Source organism: Sturnus vulgaris, chromosome 4 (genome assembly GCF_052056855.1).
Source record: "Sturnus vulgaris isolate bStuVul1 chromosome 4, bStuVul1.hap1, whole genome shotgun sequence".
Lineage (NCBI taxonomy): Eukaryota > Metazoa > Chordata > Aves > Passeriformes > Sturnidae > Sturnus > Sturnus vulgaris.
Window position 1 is genome coordinate 69,743,788 of NC_142246.1, and position 20,376 is coordinate 69,764,163.

The following is a 20,376-nucleotide window of genomic DNA, read 5'->3' on the forward strand; positions in this document are numbered from 1 at the left end:
CAGAGGTTTTTCCAGCAGAGAGAAGATGCTTTTCCAGTGTGATATACCAGCAGATGTGGGGAAAGGCAGAGGAACGACCAAGCCTCTCTAGACAAGAATATTTCACCCAGAAAATGCAGTTGTGAAAAGTGTATCATTGCATTATGACCAAAATGTGTTCTCAGAGAAAACGTTGTGGTTTCTACTTTGGGAGAAGGAAAAGGAAGAATATACTTTTGACATATGGAGGTGTTCTGCAGTGGGTCGTGTCTCCTGGAGGTTCCTTTTTTCCTTTCTAGAAATATTTCTGAATTCTTGTGCCATTGCATTTTTAACTCCATGATGCAAAGGGAGAATAACTGGGAATATCTATATCTATGTAAAAACACCTCCACAAGACATGCTAGATAGCAATTCTACTTACTGATTTCTCTATATCTCTATATATAAATTTTCTATAACCCTGCTGGCTATAAGTTTCATAAGGTAATAATTTTTTCAACTGCACTGTTTATACTGTGTGGAGATATGCTTTTTTGGCAGTCCCAATATTCTAGGCTTGTCATATATTTCATGTGGAAAAGCAGAACTTTCCCAGATGTGGAATAGCAGAATTTTGTGATTTTATTTTTATATTTACCTTGATAGGGCCAAAGCAAAATCTTATTGATTGTAAACCACTGGGGAACCATTTGATCAGCATTGAGCAGAATACAGAACTACTTTTTTTTTCCAGTCTTCAAAGAATCATTAACTACTTTAGAAAATTAATAAAAGTCTTCAAAAGAGACCTTGGGTAAGAGCTCCTTTTGTTTCCAAAGTTTTTCTCCACTTCCCACACACATTCAGCCCACTTCTGGATATATATTTAAGGCAGAAAGAGCTCCAGGCTGTTTGTACAATGAAATTGGCGGGAGGCAATCTTTCATTCACTCACACAATTGTGCCCTTAGAATATAAGCTATGAACACAACTAATATGATAATTAAATTATTTGAAAAGATGCCCAATAAAATAAACAGTTCCACATCAGCTCAGTAACAAGAGTAATCTTACTTTCAGAAAGTGCATTTTATCTCGAAGGCTCCTAGAGCTGCCAGCACTTTGCACATGTCCAGCCACAGATCAGAGCCTGGTGAGAGGCACTGCTCCCCGTGGGGAGCACAGCCAGCATGCCATGCACTGAAACCTGCTCAGGAAAGGGAGCTGAAAGCCAGATTTGGAGGAGGAAGTGCATGACTATGGTAATATATGGAAATATTGCCCAGTGAAGCTGTGGATGAAAGATTTCATGAGAAAACTCTGTTGTGATCAGCCAACACAACATCCACACATCACCTCTCCAGTGGCCCGGGTTGTAACATCCCGGGATTTCTGAGAAGCAGTTCTGGTAATCAGAGAACCATAGATTGGGTTGAGCTAGAAAGGAACTTGGAAAGATCATGTCATTCCACACCCCTGCCATGGCCAGGGACACCTTCCCCTAGACCAGGTTGATCAAAGGCTCATCCAAAAGCATTTTGAACACATCCAGGGATGGCACATCCACACCTTCCGTGGGAAACTTGCACCAGTGCCTCACCACCCTCACAGGGAAGCATTCCAGAAACGTCCTAGAACTAGCTCTGGTAAACAACACCACACTATTCCTGCTCCCTCAGATGGGCTTTTTCTGGATCTCCCAGACACCAGATATGCACACAAAGCCACATTTCCACTGGTGTGGGTTTTTTTTAAAGTAACTCTGGTGGAGAACAAATAATTTCTGCCTGTTGCATCCACAAGAGTGCGGGTGAAGATGAGCACAGCATTGTAACTGAGAGTCTCCTCATTACCCTGCTGTAACTGTATCTCAGAGGTAGACAATAGCTCCAGGCTTAGATTTTCTAAAAATTTATGTGTATCAAAAGGGATCTTGTACAGGCAGAAAGCAGCAAGTTGATTTTTCCAAGAGCAGCTTTGCCATTTTAAGCAGTTGTTGGCTTAATAAGTGAAATAGCTCAGGGCTGTGTGCATGCCACAATGATTGCATTCTGTAAGAAAAGACTGTGCCTGTGGGTCTCCAAGGTTCAGAGCCAAGACTAGTCATACTTGTGGTCTTTAAGTCGCAACCCCAAGCTATTCTCACCACCGTAGATAAGGGATAGCTGATCATAAGAATAACACCGATTCCAAAATAACTAACCACAGCAAAATTAAAATGACCTAGTGGAGCAATACAAAGAGCGTGTGATTGACAAGATAGCTGTTCTTTGAAATGTACTGCAGGCAGTAAATAGCATCTTATGCCCATAAGGTATTTTCTATCTTAAAGCCAAGAATAATGATCTGGCATCTGTCCTTCCTGAGTGAGGATTCAGTTCTCAAGGCTGCGGCAGCTCCTTCCCAAAAGCCTCTGGAAATGATAGCAGGGGTGTGCTCATGGCTTGTAATTATACCATGGGGTGCTTCTCTCTAATATAAACAGCTGTGCAGGGTGGAGGGAAGATTTGCCTCTTACACTTGTGCTTAGATGGATTTAACTCACACTTGCATATCCTTGGAATGAGCAGCCAGGCAAGGAAATGCAACATCAGCAGGGCCAATTCCTACTTTATCTTTGCCCCATCAAAATCCAAGTGGTGTTTGTGCTCATTTCTACCAAAGCAGCTGCAGGGCACTGTTGTCACTGCCTTGTAATCACTATAATATTTCCATTTCCCCTGTTTGTGGCATGTTGCAAATATAACCACATAGGGCTGTGAACTCTGACATTCCATGGACCTGACACCAGTAGGGAAGAGTCGAGTTCCCAAGGTCTGCAGCAGCAGGATTTGCCCACAGCACTTTGGCAGCCCATCCCAGCACCTGAACTGCACAACCATTCTCACCTCACGGGAGCAACAGGAATCAAGAAATGCTAATAAGCCCACAGATCTTTTCTTTTTTTTCTTTTCCTTCTCTTTTTTCTTTTCTTTGTTGTTTTTTTCCTCCTACTATAGACTGGAATGCAATCTAGTGAACAGAAAGCTCTTGGAACATGTCAGATGGCTTTGAGGAAAGCAAAATGCTCCTTCTTTCAAGAATGGTATGTTTTCTGATGTTGTCATGGAGCTTTTTGTTGGTTTGTTTTGTTTTGTTTTTTAAGTGAAAAGGAGAATTGTAACTTCCTTTACACCAGTACATTAGCATAATACGTTCCTGCCTTCAGGTACTGTATGTCATTGTTGTGAGTACATTTTGACATCTCTCACACTTCCAGCACTCCAAAGATCCATGACAGAGCTGAATGAAAACTTTTTTTTTTTTTTTTTAGACTTGGCAGGAGCAGTAAGAACACATAAAACCTGCCAGCTGTCAAGGATGTAAATGGTGATTTTGTTTCACTTTTTTAATGAATTAAAGCAGGATTGAAATCTGTCCAAAGACAGCATGTTGGGCCTTGCAAGGAAAGAAAAAAATGAAAGGGAGGGATTTTTTTTTTCTCTTTTGGCACTTATGCTCATGGAGTGTTTATTCTTGGTAGCATAGTATAGGACAGAGCTACTCTCCTGGAAGAGCCTTGTCTGTGGCAGGAACTGGTTTCAAAAGAAAAAGCATTTGAGAGATTGAAAAAAAATCTTACTTCTTCCTTATTTCAATACAAACACGTAAAAATGACAGCACTCGTCACTGCTTTGGAGAAGGGTGGCAACAAATCACTGGCAGAATTAATTTTGGGTGCTATTTACAGGATGAAGCCAAACTAAAAACTGATGGATTTTTCTTATAAATCATGTTTTTGCTTCCATCTTGCTGATGCCACTTTTTGGGGTGGAGACAGGTGTGTCTTTCGTCTGTCAGGCTGGCATTTGAAGCATCACGTACTTCTCAGGGGACTGTGGTTAGTCCCTCTGGTCCCTCCTTTCTTTGCACATGTGTTCTCCTCTTCAGGGGTGAAAGCTGGTAAAGAATTTGCCAGGTGCTTTGCTTTTTATGCCCTAATTTCTGCTTTTCAGGTGATCTCCCATTCCAGAACCAGCCAATTACAGGTCATGTTTCCCAGCTGTGGAGGGGTTATCAATTATGAATGAAGGCTATCTCAGCACTTTGAAAATTGAATTGCAGATGCCTTAAACAGCACTGGCAAAGGGAAATGAAGCCTGTTCTTTAGGAAAATGGAGTGCCTCACATCAAACCAAACTCATATTGAATGATGTTCCTGGACCAAAGACCATCCTGGAAGCAAAGCTCAGCTCTGGATTTGGGTCAAGCCAAGCACAAGCTCATCTCCAGTAATGTGGGCTGAGCTGGTCCTGTGTACACATGGAAGAGGTTCCATGTGCCTGGCAAGAGGTGCATGGAGCACATTAGGTCTTGCAGGGATTTACAAACAGGATTCAACTTGGGCTTTGTGAACAGACCTATTAATCCAATGTGGCTTCTCAGGCAAGCCAGGCTCAGGCTGTACTTCAGCCAGGTGATTTAGACAAAATAGAAGGGAAGAAATTTGTTCAGACAAAACAAAAGTGAGGACTAGCTTCTTCCAGAAAAACTCAAGATGGACCCAAATTTCTGAAGAAAATGTATAACTCCCTTTTCCTCCCCTAGCCTCTCCCCAAGCCTCCTAAACCTCTGGCACCTACCACTTGAGCTGGAACAGAATAACTCTTCTCAGGTTTCCAGCCTCTCTTCAAGTAGGAAGTATAGAAAATCTCACAGGAAAGCCTTTTCTTATGAGCTTTCCAGGCGGATTTTTCTGAATAAAGAGAGTCTTACACATTTCAGCTATTTATTAAGTCTTCCATCCCCAGCTTGAATATAAGTCTTGAGACACAACATGTAATTACAGAATGACAATCTGCTAGACTCTGCAAACACTTCAGTAGGATTGTAGAGGATTGTAGGAAATATAGTGACAGTTTGGACTCTCCTGCCTTCTTTTTTCAGGAGAAATCTTCATTTACAGCAGCATGCCAAATAATTCCAGCACTTACATATCAGAGTGGAAAAGAGTGACCTGATGAAATGGGGCAGCTCAGCAATAAGCATTAAATTGCAATATTTTCCTCACTTTGGGGCAGTTGTGCATGTTCTGCAAAGACACAGAGCAGGTTCCCCCATCTCTGGATGCTGCTGTTACTCAGCATCTTCTTCCTCTGTCTCTGAAATGGGGAAAGCCTACTCAAAGAAATTTCCAACTTCCTCTTCTTGCAGGAGATGAAAGGAATCCCTGCTGCCTTTCCAGGTCACGCTTTTCTCCCCCTCATTTGAGTCTGGGCTATTTTCCCCACACTGTGAGACCTCCCCTAGCAGGGGTGAGACTCATCTACCTCCACCAGTGGCCCCAAGGCTTGTGCCAAGGGAGCTGGGTCGACAGCACATACAGCCATTGATAAAGGGCTGAACAAAGCAATTTAACCACTTAAATCTCACTATGGGAGGACACAAGGGGAAAGACAGGAATGGCTGAGGAGGGGGAAGAGCCAACTGACTGCCCCTGGCCATCCTGCCCCCCAGGTCACAGCACATTTCATGCCACCAACACACAACCCTGAAGTAAATCCTGTGCAGCAGAGAAGTCAACAGTGATTATTTACTCAATTGCTGAAGCAGTAATTTGTGCTGTATTATGAAAAGTTTTAGGTTTCCTGATGTATGGGAGGCAAAAAGCCCCCAAATTAGGATGCTTGGGTTGGCACCTTCAATGGAGGGAAGGTGCTTGGTGTTTAGCCTCACTTTCTTTGATGGGGCCGCAGTGCTTAACCATGCTTAATCCTTTTTAATGAACACTTTGCTGATGCAAATCAGCCCACAGATGTCTATTTAAAGGAAAACACTGGAAAATCTGTTGGGAGACTGTCTCTGTAAGATAGACTTGGCCAAACTAAGGACTGCCAAATAAAGGTGAGTGAAAAATAACTGCAAGTTAAAAACACACTTCAGGGAAGATGGTTCAGAGGAGAATGTTTTCCAAAAGTGGTGAAATTTTCATTTCATAGTTATGAAAAAGAAAAATAATTCAATTCTACTCTTGTCTCCAGAAATAGTTCAGAACAGAGAAATAGAAGCACAGTTTTCAAACAGGATTTTCCTGTCCTTTAAACATACTTTTTTTCGAAAGGCAGGAAAGAGCACAAAGTAACAGTGGCTGTTTTGCCAGTTGGAAAACATTTAGAAAGTGTGAGAATGTGAAGGGGGGATAAAAATCACATCCTTAAGCTTTGTCACTGTTTCTCAGCTGGAAAAATACTGGAAAGCAGAAAAATGTTTCTTTTTCATACATCCTTAATTCGGAGAATGGTTCCATAGGAAATCCATTGTCTCCCAGGAAAGATATTCCACTGAGAAAAACCAAGAGTTTTCCAGCACTCTCTAACCACATCCCTTGTTTTCATTTCTACCCACTGACTGATAAACAGGGCATTTGTCAGGCTGGATATTCACTCCTCCAGTGTGTTATTACAAAGCATGTGGCCAGGTAGATACTTCTGAGTGTTTTTCCATTTTCCATTTTTTTCTCTAAATGGATTTTTTAAAAGAGCCCTAAATATGCAATCACATACAAACAGGAGGTGATCAATTCTTTCTTAGGACCCTGCTAATTTAGAAAACATTTCAAACATTTTCAAGAGCTGGACAATAAGGAGCACATACAAATTTACAGCTTGAGTCTCAATGACTTTTCAAGTTCAATTTGCCATCTCTAATTATTCTTATTGTACTGTTTTTAATACTTTGAACAGTTTTTGGAGGGCTTAATCAATCAAAAGTGTCACATTGCATAAAAATTTGACTTCCTTGAACTGGTGACCTTCCCTTCCCCATCATCCAGCTTTGCTTGATCACCCTTCCCACCCTCACTGATAGTTATTTTAATCAAACAGTATTTGAGTTAGTTAGGACAGTCGAGCGATCCAAATGCACTCTTTTGCCCAAGCCATCATTTGCAAATCATGGCAAAAGATGCATGCTTTCCCTCTTACTCTACCAGAGGCTATTTCTTAAAAGATCCAGTTCCTATAAAAACAATCACAGGTCAACACTGAGAGAGTGATGGAAAGGCCCATTTCAGTCGTGTGTTTTTTGGCACGGAACCATGGCGAGTGCATAATCTGTATAAATGTTAGCTTTCTAAATAAACAGAACCTCTGGTTGCACAAAGGCACACAATAAAGTTGAAACTTGTTTCTTTCATTAAGCAACCTTTCAAAACCGGGTCTTGTTTTGTTCTAGGCACACATCAATCCTGACAGATCACAATAAACAAACAGCAACAATGGCAACGGAGCCAACTGAGCTGCCATGCACACTTTACTTTGTTTCCTTTCCTCAAGTATGGAAGTATTTTGTCCACTATCCAAATATAGAGATGTTGGAATGGGAACAGGAAAGTTTTTGGGGCTTGCATCATGCTGTGGTGGGTGTCACTAGAGCAGTGCCACCAAGCAATCCCATGGGCAAGGCTTGAATTCCATCCACGATCCTTGGGGGATGTTGGTGATGTAAACTGCCCACTCTGGATCTGTCAGGGTTATATGGGAAAGGTCAGCTGCTGGCAGTAGTCATCCCTCAATATCCTGTCCAGACTTGACCCACTACCAAGCTGCAATACTCTAAGCAGGAATTCTTTTGCTTGGTGCTACTATTGCAATTTCACCATGGTGTCACTGGTATATACAGGAATTTGGGGTTTTTCCCCAGTCTAAAAAGGGCAGCAGGAGTGATCTGTTTATGTGCTTAAAATAGACTGGAAAGTAAAGAGGAAAAAAATTGATCCATCTCAAGCAATTATATATATTTTTAAAAAGGGTATCTCTAAATATTTAGTGCACTGAAGTATTTTTGAAAGAGATGGAAAAGTAGTGTTTTATGTACACTGTGCTAGAAATGCCTTAAAAATCCATCATTCCCCAGCCATCTGTTTAGGAAGGCCAAGCTCTGCAGATGAAAAGACACAGAGGCAGACAGCAGTTGTCCATGTTAAAATGCTGTTTGTCTGTGGGCTCTGTTCCACCTCCTCCCACTGTCCTCTGAATGCTCATAGGTGCCCTTGTGCCAGGCAGGCCAACATTTATAGGACAAAGTTTTGCATTTTACTTTCTGAAATTTAAATCAGCATTAATTATATCCTTTCATTGGACAATATGTAACATGCTACCTTTCTGGGAAAACCAGAACATGGAAAATAAGCACATATTTTATCTGAGAATGCACACCTCACATCACAGATAATGCAGGGATTACAGAAGATGTGATTTCTATGCATTTACAATATAGCCGTGCTGTTTCTGGAGGAGGAAGGATTTGGGGTTTCATGTAGGTGGGGTTTAAGTCACTCAGCAGTTTGTCTGAGGCAAAAGTACAATAGATGGCTTTTATTAAAAAAAAAAAAAAGAAGGCAAAAGATGATTTACTGCTTGTCACACAACACTAAAACAACACATGGTTACACAGGTCATTTTAAAATGAGTTTTTTCTTTGACTGGTCTGCACAGTGGTGGCAGGACCATGAATCTTATCTCGAGTGTACATTCATTTTCTTCTCAGTGAGTAAAGACATTGGATTAAAAAAAAAAAACAAACAAAAACCAACACAAACCAAACCAAAAATAACCCTGCTCCCTGGTAGAAGCAGCACTCAAAGACCTGCACAATCTTCCCTTTCCTATGAAACAGGAGTTTTGCCTGCTTCCAGAGGTAGATAAATGCAACACAGGATTCCCACAAAGTGCCTTAAGCCTGCTAAGAAAAGAAAAACAAAGCACAGTGAACTACACCTGAGCTAAGACAGTGGAGTTGAGTGTTTTATAGCTCATGTCTGTGTCATTCACTTGGCAAACAAAGCCTTCATCTAATTAAAATCCCTGAAAATTGTATTATATGCAAGGTCTCTCTGTTTGAGTGTCTTTTTAGTGACCACCTGATCTTGGTATAGACTAGACTGCTGAATACCCTACTGTCTTGATAGTGTGTCTTGACTCTTCCTCATTTTGAAAAAGAAATCTTCTGAAATGCCAAAAATCTCTAAAGGCATTTCTGACATTTCAGAAAATATGCTGAGGCTCTTGTCAGCATGGAAAACTGCCTGAATATCATCAATAAAACACGATTAAACATAATTTTCTCTGAATTATGTCATATTTTCCATTTTTTGAAGTATGAAAGATATGTAGATGAAAACACTCGATTCTATAGATGACTTGAAAGTTCAGAATTGCCCTGGAGACTTTTGTGGCAGGCAAAGCAGATGATACAATAAAATTACACATACAAATACTTTAACAGGTTGTTCCTAAAACTAGAATTCTGTTTATTGGAAACTCCCTACCTTTGGCAATTCTCATCAGTTGCTATAATAAATACTCCACTTATGCTCTTCTGCAGAGCATAAGAGAAGCTCTGAAAGCGTTTGTGAGCTTTTTGCATTGTCTTCCAACAGCCCCCAAACCAAAGAGTGCTCATAAATCCATCCTTTATCCTTGTTTAGTTATTAAATGTTTCTGTTGGATCTGCTTCCAAGACATTTGAACTTTTTAGCTGGAGCTTTGGTAATTTGTGACAAGTTATAAGTGAACTACATCCACTTTGTTAAGGGGTTTCAACAACCTTTAAACTCTCATGATCTGTTGGTATTACAACTCCCTGAAAAGCCCCAAAATCTGACTTAAAACAGCTGAACTTTTCTTATGCAAGACATTAGCACTTTCTGGCCTTTTAGATGCCTTGACTCTGCCTTGATGTTGTTTAGAAACTGAATTATATATGAGGAATATGTGTTATGCTTTTTATCTAGGGACATTCTAGACAAACTGATAGGATATACAGAATCATTGTATACAAAATGAAATATAATCAAAATATATGCACATACACTGGAAGGGGGTCAATTGTGGAATAAAAATGGCAAGACAAGTGGCCAAGCACATTTGTGAAATCACAATTTAAAACTGATTTGAAATATAGTCTTTCATTTTTCTGGGCTTTTGTAGGTCACTTAGATATTTACACCAATTTGAAAGAGAAGCTGTGTGGTATTTTCAGGTTAAAATCTCCGTTTGTCTACAATGTTTTCCTTCGTGCCATTATTCCTCCCTGACAGGTGAGGGGAGGTTTTGACACTGTTAATATAACACAGGGTGTTAATCTTATAATCGCCCTGTCAGCACTTCGTGTCAGGGTGTTAATGGCCACCTTTCAGCCACTCAGGCTGGCCTGCCAATAAAAACACTGCCGGCTCCTATCCAACCAGCAGCTCTGCAGCTACTCTGCCCTTTCCCCAAAGAATAAATACAAAATTTCACTAGCCATGTGGCTGCAAAAGATGCTCCTCTCTGTTTATTTCCTCTTCCTTCTCTGCTCCCGTTGGCACACAAAGCAACTTTGACACTGAGGCCTTTTAATGCACTTTGCAGGCTTCATGTTGTTTTAAAATATACCAATTTTTAAAATAAATATAACACCTTGGACAGGATGAAATGAGATTTTTTATTTAACAGTAATAAGCATAACTATTTGCCACAGCACTTTGCTATATGTAAATGTAACCCAAAGACAAGTGCTGCATTTCTGTAATTTCTCAGTGGTTGCAACACGTCCATATTTTTCTCTCTGCACAGGAGAGGGGCTTTTCCAGCTTCCTGGCAGAAGGAGTTGCACAATTCCAGATGACTTACTTTATATGCCTAGAGGAGCTTTATTACACAAAGGGAGACAAAGAGAGGAAGAAGGAGAGATCACACACTCTGAATAATAAACAAAGAAGAAGAAACATTCCAGCAGTTATCCTTAGGGATTGCAGATGCTGCTCCATCCCTCTGCAAGTCCTGCCTGCCTCGCCACACCTTAATGAATATCAAATACAGGTTAACATTCAGGGAGGTGTGGGGAGGCCAGAGCTGTGATGAAACCCCACAGTGCAGCCAGTTTGCTGCTCTCACTATCTGGTGTTTGGATTTTTACTTAATTTCCTATAGGTTTCCTTAAATCAATATGACGTGGCTGATTGGCCTGGGCTGGTTCCAGCCTCATGTGCTGTCCATCTGGATTTTATACTCCTTGCATTTTCCCAGCTGAGAAGAAACAAATGTACTACCCAACTCACTGGAACCCAGTCCCCAAAACAGTAATAGTTTGTTCCTAGACAAAAAATTTGTTTCTCGTGAGGGATTTTAATGCAGACCAAAAAAAATAGAAAAGAGCAAAGCATAAATAATCACCAGTTTCCATGTCATACCCAGCCAAAGATGCAGTCAAAATTATTTCTGTATTAAAAAATCAGGATTTACTTAGTCTTTGCTTGCTGTATTTTATAGCAAGCACAAATGCTGGAATTCCTATTATCTTGGATGCACAAAGATGCTCATTTTATCACTACATAAAAAGTTGTGGATTTTTCCCACAGTCTTTTTCCATAGCATTTCATGTGCTTTGCAATAGGAAAATGAATGTGAAAGGTCAGACACACAGAACAGAAAAGGATACCCATTATCTTGTTGTCATCAGGCATTAATATAGAAAATATATGCAATTTTTTCAAGGAAGATGATATTGGATGACTGGATGCTTTAGAATTGGATTCTAAAATGTAAGGGGATATAAATCCTTGGGATATGACTCCAAATCAGCCAAGCAACCTCCACCTCATCCAAGCCACCACAGCCATTGCCAGTCCTTTTAACAACTTATTTAACATTTGGTTATTAATGCAGCATAGCCTGTCTTGGTTCTGCAAAGTTACTCATTGCTGATATTCTAAATATATGTGGAATTGCAGCTAAATCAAAGGGAAGGTTTAAGTAGTACTTTATTATGTATTACATACTTGCAAATACATGAACTACCCGGGGAATATAGAAAGTATTTAAAAGAGGAGGTCTGTCTCTAATTAAACTGTCTGACTAGTTTATGCCATACTGCTTCCCTTTTTATTTTACCTGTTACCAAGGGCTCAAAAATACCTGTCCTCAGCAGAAGGGAGGAATGTCACTATCTGCAACAAGATCACTGGGTCAGCAGTTTGGATGGTGGACAGAGATTCAAACCTTGCACATGGATGGAATGATGTGTTTGAGCAACGTGAGTGGGGGGAAAGAAAGGGAAAGAACAGCCCTTCCACCTGCAAATCCCAGAGGATCCTAAACTGGTCACTGCCTGCCAGGCAATTTCACATCCCTCTCATTAGCTGTGCAGGAATTTCTGAGTTTCATGTGTTGGTGAGGCTGAGTGGGTCACTGTAGTTCAAAACAAAGAGGTCCAAGATTCCTGTCCAAACAGCTGTGCTTCATATTTGAATTTTAGCCTTGTGCACTGTAAAAAACCTCAGGCCCAGTGCTCCCCGAGGAAGTCTTGCATAAGTTTTGTTCTCACTTGGTGGAGCACAGAGAAAATAAAAGGTCCAGACTTCAGCTGACCTTGGAACATTGAGAGTAGATGGTCAAATCCCTCTTACATATCTGTGTATATTTAACTCCTGTGAACAGTAATGGGACAAACATCTGCAGAGTGAGGAGCAGCTACAGCCCTAAAGAAAGCAAATTAGGAAGAGCCAAGAACAATTAAACTTGGTTAGAAAAATTTTAGAATTTTGCCAATGCAATATCTGGTCCAGAATTACTTTATAGGTTAAGCAAAACTCTCCATCTGCATTGGGATTTCATCTTCCCAGCAGAACTTAGCTCTTTACCAGCTTTTTGGTGCTTTAGCCTCAATAAGCAAAGCAAGAACTCCAAGAACTCTCAAGCAAAACGGAAGCAGCTGCTTGCAGAGATGAGACAGGATGGTAAAAGAAACCTCTTGGGAATGCAGTGACAGGCACAGTGCTTACAGACTGCAGAGATGTGAGAAGGAGGGAATGCTCTTCAGTTTTGTGATCTCTTCTGCCTGGTGGGAAAGTGGTTTTGGAAGAGTGGGAAATTCATATGAACTTGATTTGGTATTTCTGAGGACAGAAGTTCTTTATTGACAGCCTGGGTGGTGCTAACATCAATGCACCCCCGTGCATTTCATTGCTGCTGTACACAGAATACTTCTTGTCTTTAAAACATTGGCTGTTCCCAAACTTTTGACTAGCAGTTATTTTGGATTAATTTTTTGGAGACACTAAGATTCTGTCAGCAAAATTTGGACTGAAACCACTGATGCAATTTTCACAATCTATTGCTGAATATAGCAGTCACCTTGTTTTACTTTTCAGTTGCCACCAGCTTGCCTTTGACCACATTGCTAAATGGAGGGCTGAAGCCTTCATCTGAGAGATTCAGCCACAAGATGATTAATAGAGAGTGCACAGTCAATTCCCTCATGACTCTACAAAAACTGTAGGCAAACCTTCAGCAGCCCATCAATAATATTTTGAGCCTTCCATGCTCCTCTGATTTCCCCAAAGAGATTGTCAGATCAGTGTGAGAAACACAAGGGTCAGAGTGGAATATGTGCACTCGACTGAGTTACTGCTGTGAATCCTGTGAGCTACAGGAGTCTATTCCATGCAGGACTTTCCAGGAAGTCAGGAGAAAGATGTCTTCTGTTTCTCTGACAGAAAGGTGCTTGTAAAGAGGAAGATATTCAACCCAATAAAGACCTACAGAACAAAAAAAAAAACGAAAGGAAAACTGGCTGTTTCTTAGAGACTGCATGACTGGTCAAATACTTCCAGAACCATGTGAGAACTTCTCTATTTACATATGAGCTTAACACAGAAGAAGAACCCACCATAAAAGAGGAAACAGAGCAACCGTGTGATCTCAATAGAGCCACTCAAGTGCCTGCTTTATCTCCAGAGGTGTGGCAGAACATGTGAGCAGGTTGAACTGGCATGTATTGTCTCTCTGGGAAAATGGAGATCCTAACTACTGTCACATTTGGAAAAGACACTGCATATGCTTCTTTGTCACTTGAATTTCCTCGATTTTATCAAGTTATCTGCTCCAGACCTTAGGTGGAAATGCTGGTCACAGCTAGTTCTGTTTCTGTATCTAGGCAGCCATAGGAAGCAAATCAAAGAGCAAGCACCACAAGTGTGGCCTCTGTATTTCAGGCAGGTGCTGGTTGGCATTGCTTGTGACACAGCCTCCCTCTGGTAGAAAACATGTATAAAAGTAAATTATTTGATTGCAAAAAAACCTTTGTGGAGGTGATTTAAAACAAAGCAGTACCCAGAATCCAGGGTGCTGAAACCCCTCAAAGGAACAGCAGTTCAGTAGGCATAAATGGACACATACAGTCCTTGGGGCTGTTCCTAAAGGCTTTTAAAATTCTTTTGTTTCTTTAAGAGAATATTGTCCTCTGAGACACTATGACTAGGAGAAGGTGGAACTATTTCCAGCTTTGTCAAGCTCTGAAATAATGAAAAGGTCAGTTATTCCCTATTCTTCCCACTCATCTTCCCACTCTTCTTCCTGACATGCTGGCACACTTCTGTTGTATTGGTTTGGTCATGCTTATGAAACAAATCTTAACAAGGTAATACTCATCATTTTTGAGCTATCTGGAATGATTTCTGCTGTTTGGTTTCCCCACATAAACACTTTGTTATGTGGAACTGATCATTTTAAGTCGTGTTGAATGCATGGTTGTGATGGTGTTAATTCCAGCTTTAATGTAGGGAAGCATAAATGTCTCTGTTTAGCCACTGTCAATGAACCTAACTCACCTGAATTGTTGTGAATTCTCATATTTAATCCATTCAGTTTCATGATCACATAGCTTTTTAAAAATTTTCACTCTCTTCTGGCTCTGGCACTCACCATCTGTTATTCCTCTAAAATTGGCTGTATATGCTGAATAAACAACCTTCTGTTTTTGTTATTCATATGCCATGTTATGCAAAATCTGTAAACACAAGGCTTCTCACTAATTATTAAATTGCCACCATTTATTATATGGAATCATTTATTTAATTTATTCCAACAACTTTTTTTCCCTCTTAATTCAAGATAGTCCAACACATTCGAAAAGTAGATGCCTGGACAGATAAGTAATAGATTAAACTTCCTTTTGGTAGAACAGGAAGAATAGCTTTAAATTATTTAAAGTGCTGGCACTTCAGAGAAATGAATTTTCCCATTTAGAGCTTGCTTGGTGCCTGAAACAATATCACAAGCAATTTTGACCAGAACAGCTATGTGATTTAAATAATAAAACAGAACTCACATAGAGTGCAATATCATAGCAGTTTCTAGAATACCCTTTCAAAGTTATTAATGCATCCTGAATTGTATCAATGATAAACTGGTATTTTGAAGGACTCCAAAACTTTACCCAATGCAGAGAAGCTGGTCAGTGTGGAGAAAAGAGTGACCATGGAAAAACTGAATGCCTCTGCAGAGAAATAGGTTCCTGCCTCGTTTCCTCCCATCTTTACAAACAAGAGTAGTTTCCAAATGCAGCTGAACGGAGACTACAAACCTGCTTTTACTCCGTGTGACTAACAGAGGGGAAACTCTCCCAGCATTGGGAAAATAATGATGGTCCTGTTATTCTGAAGGATATAAAAACTGGCCTGGGAAGAGGAGCATTTTCAGACTGACCAGCAGCATGTGCATACTGGCACCTTTCCTTTTCTGTTTACTGTGTTTACATAAATATTCACTAAGTGTTTATTTGTAAGGCTTCAGCTGGCACTTCCTGTACACCCTAAAATTTCATCAGCTTCAGGGAGTGCATTACAGGATGCCAGCTCAGGCTTAAGATCTTGAATCATGCATTGCATATTTCCTGCTATCTGAATGAAAGCCTGCTAGCACACTTCCCAATCCAACGCCAGACCTCTGGTGAATATTTATATTGGAAGTCAAAATCTAAAAAGACGAGGCTGCTTTGGAAATTCTGCTCTTAGTGACACAACAATTCATCACTTCTTTGCAGTTTTGGAGCTCTCATAACAAACATAGCACAATGAGGTCTGAATCAAAGCAAGTAGCCAAAGTTAGTGGTGGTGTTTTCCTTCCTACAGTTTCTGCCAGTCTCAGTGGAGGATGTTTATTACAAACTTTTACAAATTATATGTTAACATAAACCCAAGTTAAGTCCTTGTCTGGAACAAGGTCTTGTACTACTAGTATGAAGTTGTCTAAAAATACAGCTCGGAAAAGGGTATGACTTGGAATAAATAGAGTCATTTCAAGGGTAATTTGGGTTGCTATGTCTTCAACACACAAATGAGAAATCTGTGATTGCTGAGCAGATTGGGTTTCTGGTTATTCTTTAATGTGTTTATATTTTCTGAAGCAGCCCTTGGAAATACTGTCAGGACTGTGTTGAGGATTAAGTTTATTAGTGCTGCTTATTTCTTGGTAGGAGATGGATAAGGCCACTATGATTCCATCATTTCATAATGCTTACAAATCAGGTGCCCACTAAAGTGCCTCTAGTACCAGATAAACAGAGGACCAGTCCCACCCTCTGGAATAACTTCCATATTTATTGTTGCTTGAAAGTTTCCTGTAGCATCTTCTTTGACCTTTCAGTCACCCTAAGGAAAGCCATGAGCATGTGAATGCAAACGTTATATATCCCTGACAATTTCCATGCTCTGTCTCTCCTCACAGCTAAGACATGGAAGAAATTTTTAAAAATAAAACAAATTGGCATTTCTTGAAGAGAATAGGTTATGGAACTATGTCAAACAGAACATTGAAGCAGAATAAAGCCTGCCAGTAAATTTAACTCTTTCTAGAGTTTTATTGCTTATTGTAATTATTAACATCTTTAGTTAGAACACCATTTGGATATCATTAAAATAAATGCAAACAATCTTGGCCTATCCTTAAGACTCTTTTTAGACACACTCTTTTTGTCACTCAGCTCACTAATGGATCATTTTTATCATAGAGTATAACGTTACCTACATTAAACAGCTTAGCAACTTCCAATGTCCTGTTGAGGTGAAAATAAAATTGCACAGATTCATCACTACTCCAAAAATGACTCGAAACAAATGCTTGTGATCTTTATCTTCACTTAGCAAAGACTTGCCAGCCAGTGTGTTCTCAATATCCAGTCTCAAAGTTCATGCTGTGAACCTGAACCTTCTGGAGCCCAAGGCATTCTCAGATGGAACTTTGCCTTCACTTGGGTACTTGGGTTGCAGCATCTCTGTGTTTTTTATGGCTGTGAAGCAACAAGAGGGAGGAGAGATGGACTCAAACTGAAATGAAGTCTGCCCCTGAATAATTTAAAGCAGTAATTTAAATTAATCTATTTTGTCACTGAAACAGGCTACAAGAATTCACTAGGGTGAGCACCTTCTCAAATTGCCCCTCTAGATCCACTAATGGATATCCAATTGCATGTTCATCAAGGCTCTTCCAGTACTGGCTAATTACCTCTTCCAAAGCCAAGAACTTTGGCTATTGGGTTCTTTTCATGTCACTTCTGTAGAAGTTCTAATTCGTCTTGAATTAATTTCATCCTTAATACAGCCAAATAACTAAATTACTTCCTTTCACAGACTTTTCCAAGTGATCTTCCAAAGCACACAAATACTCTCTGAATTATAGATAAGGCCACTTAGCAAACAATACATTTCAGCACGTTACAAGTGCATACTCAAAGGATCGTTTTTGTTATTGAACACACCAGTCATGGTTAAAAAATTGTATCTTCATAGAATAGTTTTGAAGATAACAACAAATGAGCAAAACAAAATGTCAACAAAATACAGTATTTTTTCCCCCTGTTTACATGGAGAAAGGAATTTGAGTAAAGAATTTTTGTCTCATCCTCTGTAGAATAACATCAGGAAATCTGTGTGGCAGGATCTTTGTGATTTTTTTCTGTTTGTTTCCTCCACAAATATTTCCTCCCATAGAAGGTAAGTGGGAGAAAGAACAAACTGGAATAACTCCCTCAAGCATCCTCTGAGCAGGAGAGCTACTTGTTTTTAGGGGTTGGGTTTCTTGTTTTGTTTTGACTTTTGAAGTTCAATGCATAAATGAGAAGACCAAGCAGATTTACTGAGCAGTCTGTGCCCTCAGGGAAACACAGATCTGCACGACCTACTCAGTGACTTCCAGGCTTTGTCAGTAGGGCTGAAAAGTCATGGTTCCATGATCATTGTCTTAAAAATTTTAAACTGGATTAAGTGCAGATTTACTTACAAAAGTAAGTCCTGAAACAGCAGAAGTATTTGCCCTATATGCTGAGAAGTTTACTTCATGGTATACATGAAGAAATATTATGTTTATAGGTCTCTGGCTGGATATTCTGTCTCCATATATATGTGGCTGTGTTTGAATACTTATTGAACTGATTTACTGGATTGCTACAGAAATCCTGGCAGTTTCTAAGGTACCAACACTCCTCAGGTCAACAACACTCCTCAGGTCAACACTCAGGTGAATATTGAATATTTCAATATTGTCCTGAGATTTCTTTTAGCCAGTTTAGACATGTTTCATTCACAGCAGAGAAACCTAAATAGAGTTAAATGCCTCACTCTCAGGGATACAGCTGACATCTTGCTGGTTTTCCCTGGAAGAGTTCAGCCTGCTGCTCTCCAGTGACATTACTCTGAGCTGATTTAGCTCTTCCCCTCCATTCATTAAGGAAGAGATGTGCCTAATCCTGGAGCAAAAATCCCTGCTAGCTGGCAGGATGCCTTTAAGTGAGGGGTGGTGCTAGCCAGAAATGTGCTCTCTGCAGATTCAGCCCTGCACTACTTCCAGATAGAACTGATCTCCTCAAATATTAACTGATCAAATTGTAGTTAATTAAAATTTGCTTTCACTTAAAGGTCATTTTAAGTTATGAGGATGCAGGAACAAATAACAACCAGCTCGATTCAGGAAAGAGGTGGTTTCCACTGAAAACATAGTTAAATAACTATTATCCATGCCCAACACATTTTCTTCTTTCTGTGGAGTAAATATTCTACACTTTAATTTATGTGTGTTTGTTCTGTCCTCTAGCAAAAGAATACTGTTGTTATTTTAATATTCTTGTGTACAATATATTATTTTAAGAGTCATTTTAAATGGCTGTATTTGAAGTGGCTTAAAGTCTAGAATATGTTTTAGATATGCAAATGTTTTATGCTTGACTTCATAATTTCCAGCTGAAAGAAACTGTTATTGTGCAAAAGTTAAACTCAATCAGTGCCACACTTAAATTTCTTCACATAACTTGGAAAATTCTGTGCATCAGCATCACATCTGTACTTCTAATTGCCTTTCACATGATGCACTTGAAAATTATTTTAACTTGTGGATAGCTTGAATTTTTCTGGAACCTGAATTGATCTTAAGATTCCTAGACTCTGATAATATAATCAGGTGCATCCATCACAATCTTACCATCTAAATGAAAAAAAAATAGTTTAATAGTGTTCTTTGAAGCTTATCTTTCTTTTAATAAAGGACCTTTTGAGGATGCAGAGACATTCAGTAGGGTCCCTTGAAACAGGCAGTAAAAGCCCAAGCTCTATTTACCCCTTTTACTTCTCTTCATATAAGAAAAAATATGCCAGCATGATGCTCTGATTATGTCTGACAAGCACTCTGATGGCAGAATTAGCTTCCACAAGCCAAATACCTTCTTGAAATATTTCTTGGCATTTTTGCCTGATCAGTAATTACATACCTGCCGATAACAGGAGGAAATGTTTTGTTGTGTCTGAAAGATAGCTCAGGTCTCAAATTCTTACAGTTTCCATAGTCATTTCCTTCCTGTACTTGACTCCTTTCCATTCCAAACCAAGGCTTTTAGCAAGGAAAGGACGTGTCAGCTTCTGGACAAATGCCACCTGACCATGTATAGCATAATCTTATGAATGGAACAGAATGATGGGTATTTGGTCACTCATTGAATCATTGCTTATGCAATGCAAAATATGAGATTTTCAGCTCTTTTTAATTCCTCAGAAACAACCTAGCCAAAAAGCAGCCCAGCATAAAAACTTCTTTCCAGATTGTGTTTCTAGTTTTTTAAAAATGATAGTAATACAGACGATTTGGGTTTTTTCCACAACATGAAAGACAGGATATAATTTCCAGTCTAATATTTAGTATAGATAACTCTGAGTATTTTATGTTCTTTTTTCCTGCTCTTTTTCCTGGAATGTAATAAAAGTTTGTGGCCGTTGCTTAGTGTGTAATTTAGACTCCTAAAAAAGTGCTTTGTTTTCCATAAATACCAGCCGTCTGAAGGTTCTTAGTGTACTCCTGAGCATCAGCTTTCTCTGTCAGCTTCTCTGTGTCTCTCTTTTCCAGGAATGTAACTTTTCAAGCATTTGTTTTCATAGCTTCACTTTAATATCCTGTGCTTTTGTTGTAAAAGTACAACATTGCCATTTCCACCAAACATATTGGGAATCACAGGCAAAGAAAATACAAGTGGAAAGGATGAATCCCCAACTGGTGATCTTTTTTTTCTGCTTTCTGGCAAGAAATCCTCTGATTCAAACTGAGCAAGTGGCTGCTTACACAACAGGGTTCATGA

At 39.6% G+C, this 20,376-nt stretch overlaps 2 long non-coding RNA genes across 2 annotated transcripts in view; one reads left to right on the top strand and one right to left on the bottom strand.

The window, feature by feature from the left end:
- LOC148224080 (uncharacterized) overlaps window positions 1-3,044 on the top strand; it is a 59,758-nt gene extending 56,714 nt beyond the window's left edge. The window contains exon 4 of the long non-coding RNA XR_015803439.1: window positions 2,961-3,044. This is a non-coding gene — a long non-coding RNA (uncharacterized LOC148224080). The remainder of the gene's footprint in view (window positions 1-2,960) is intronic.
- Window positions 1-20,376, bottom strand: part of LOC106864013 (uncharacterized) — a 32,179-nt gene that overhangs the window by 1,562 nt on the left and 10,241 nt on the right. The window contains exon 3 of the long non-coding RNA XR_015803438.1: window positions 16,788-17,049. This is a non-coding gene — a long non-coding RNA (uncharacterized LOC106864013). The remainder of the gene's footprint in view (window positions 1-16,787; window positions 17,050-20,376) is intronic.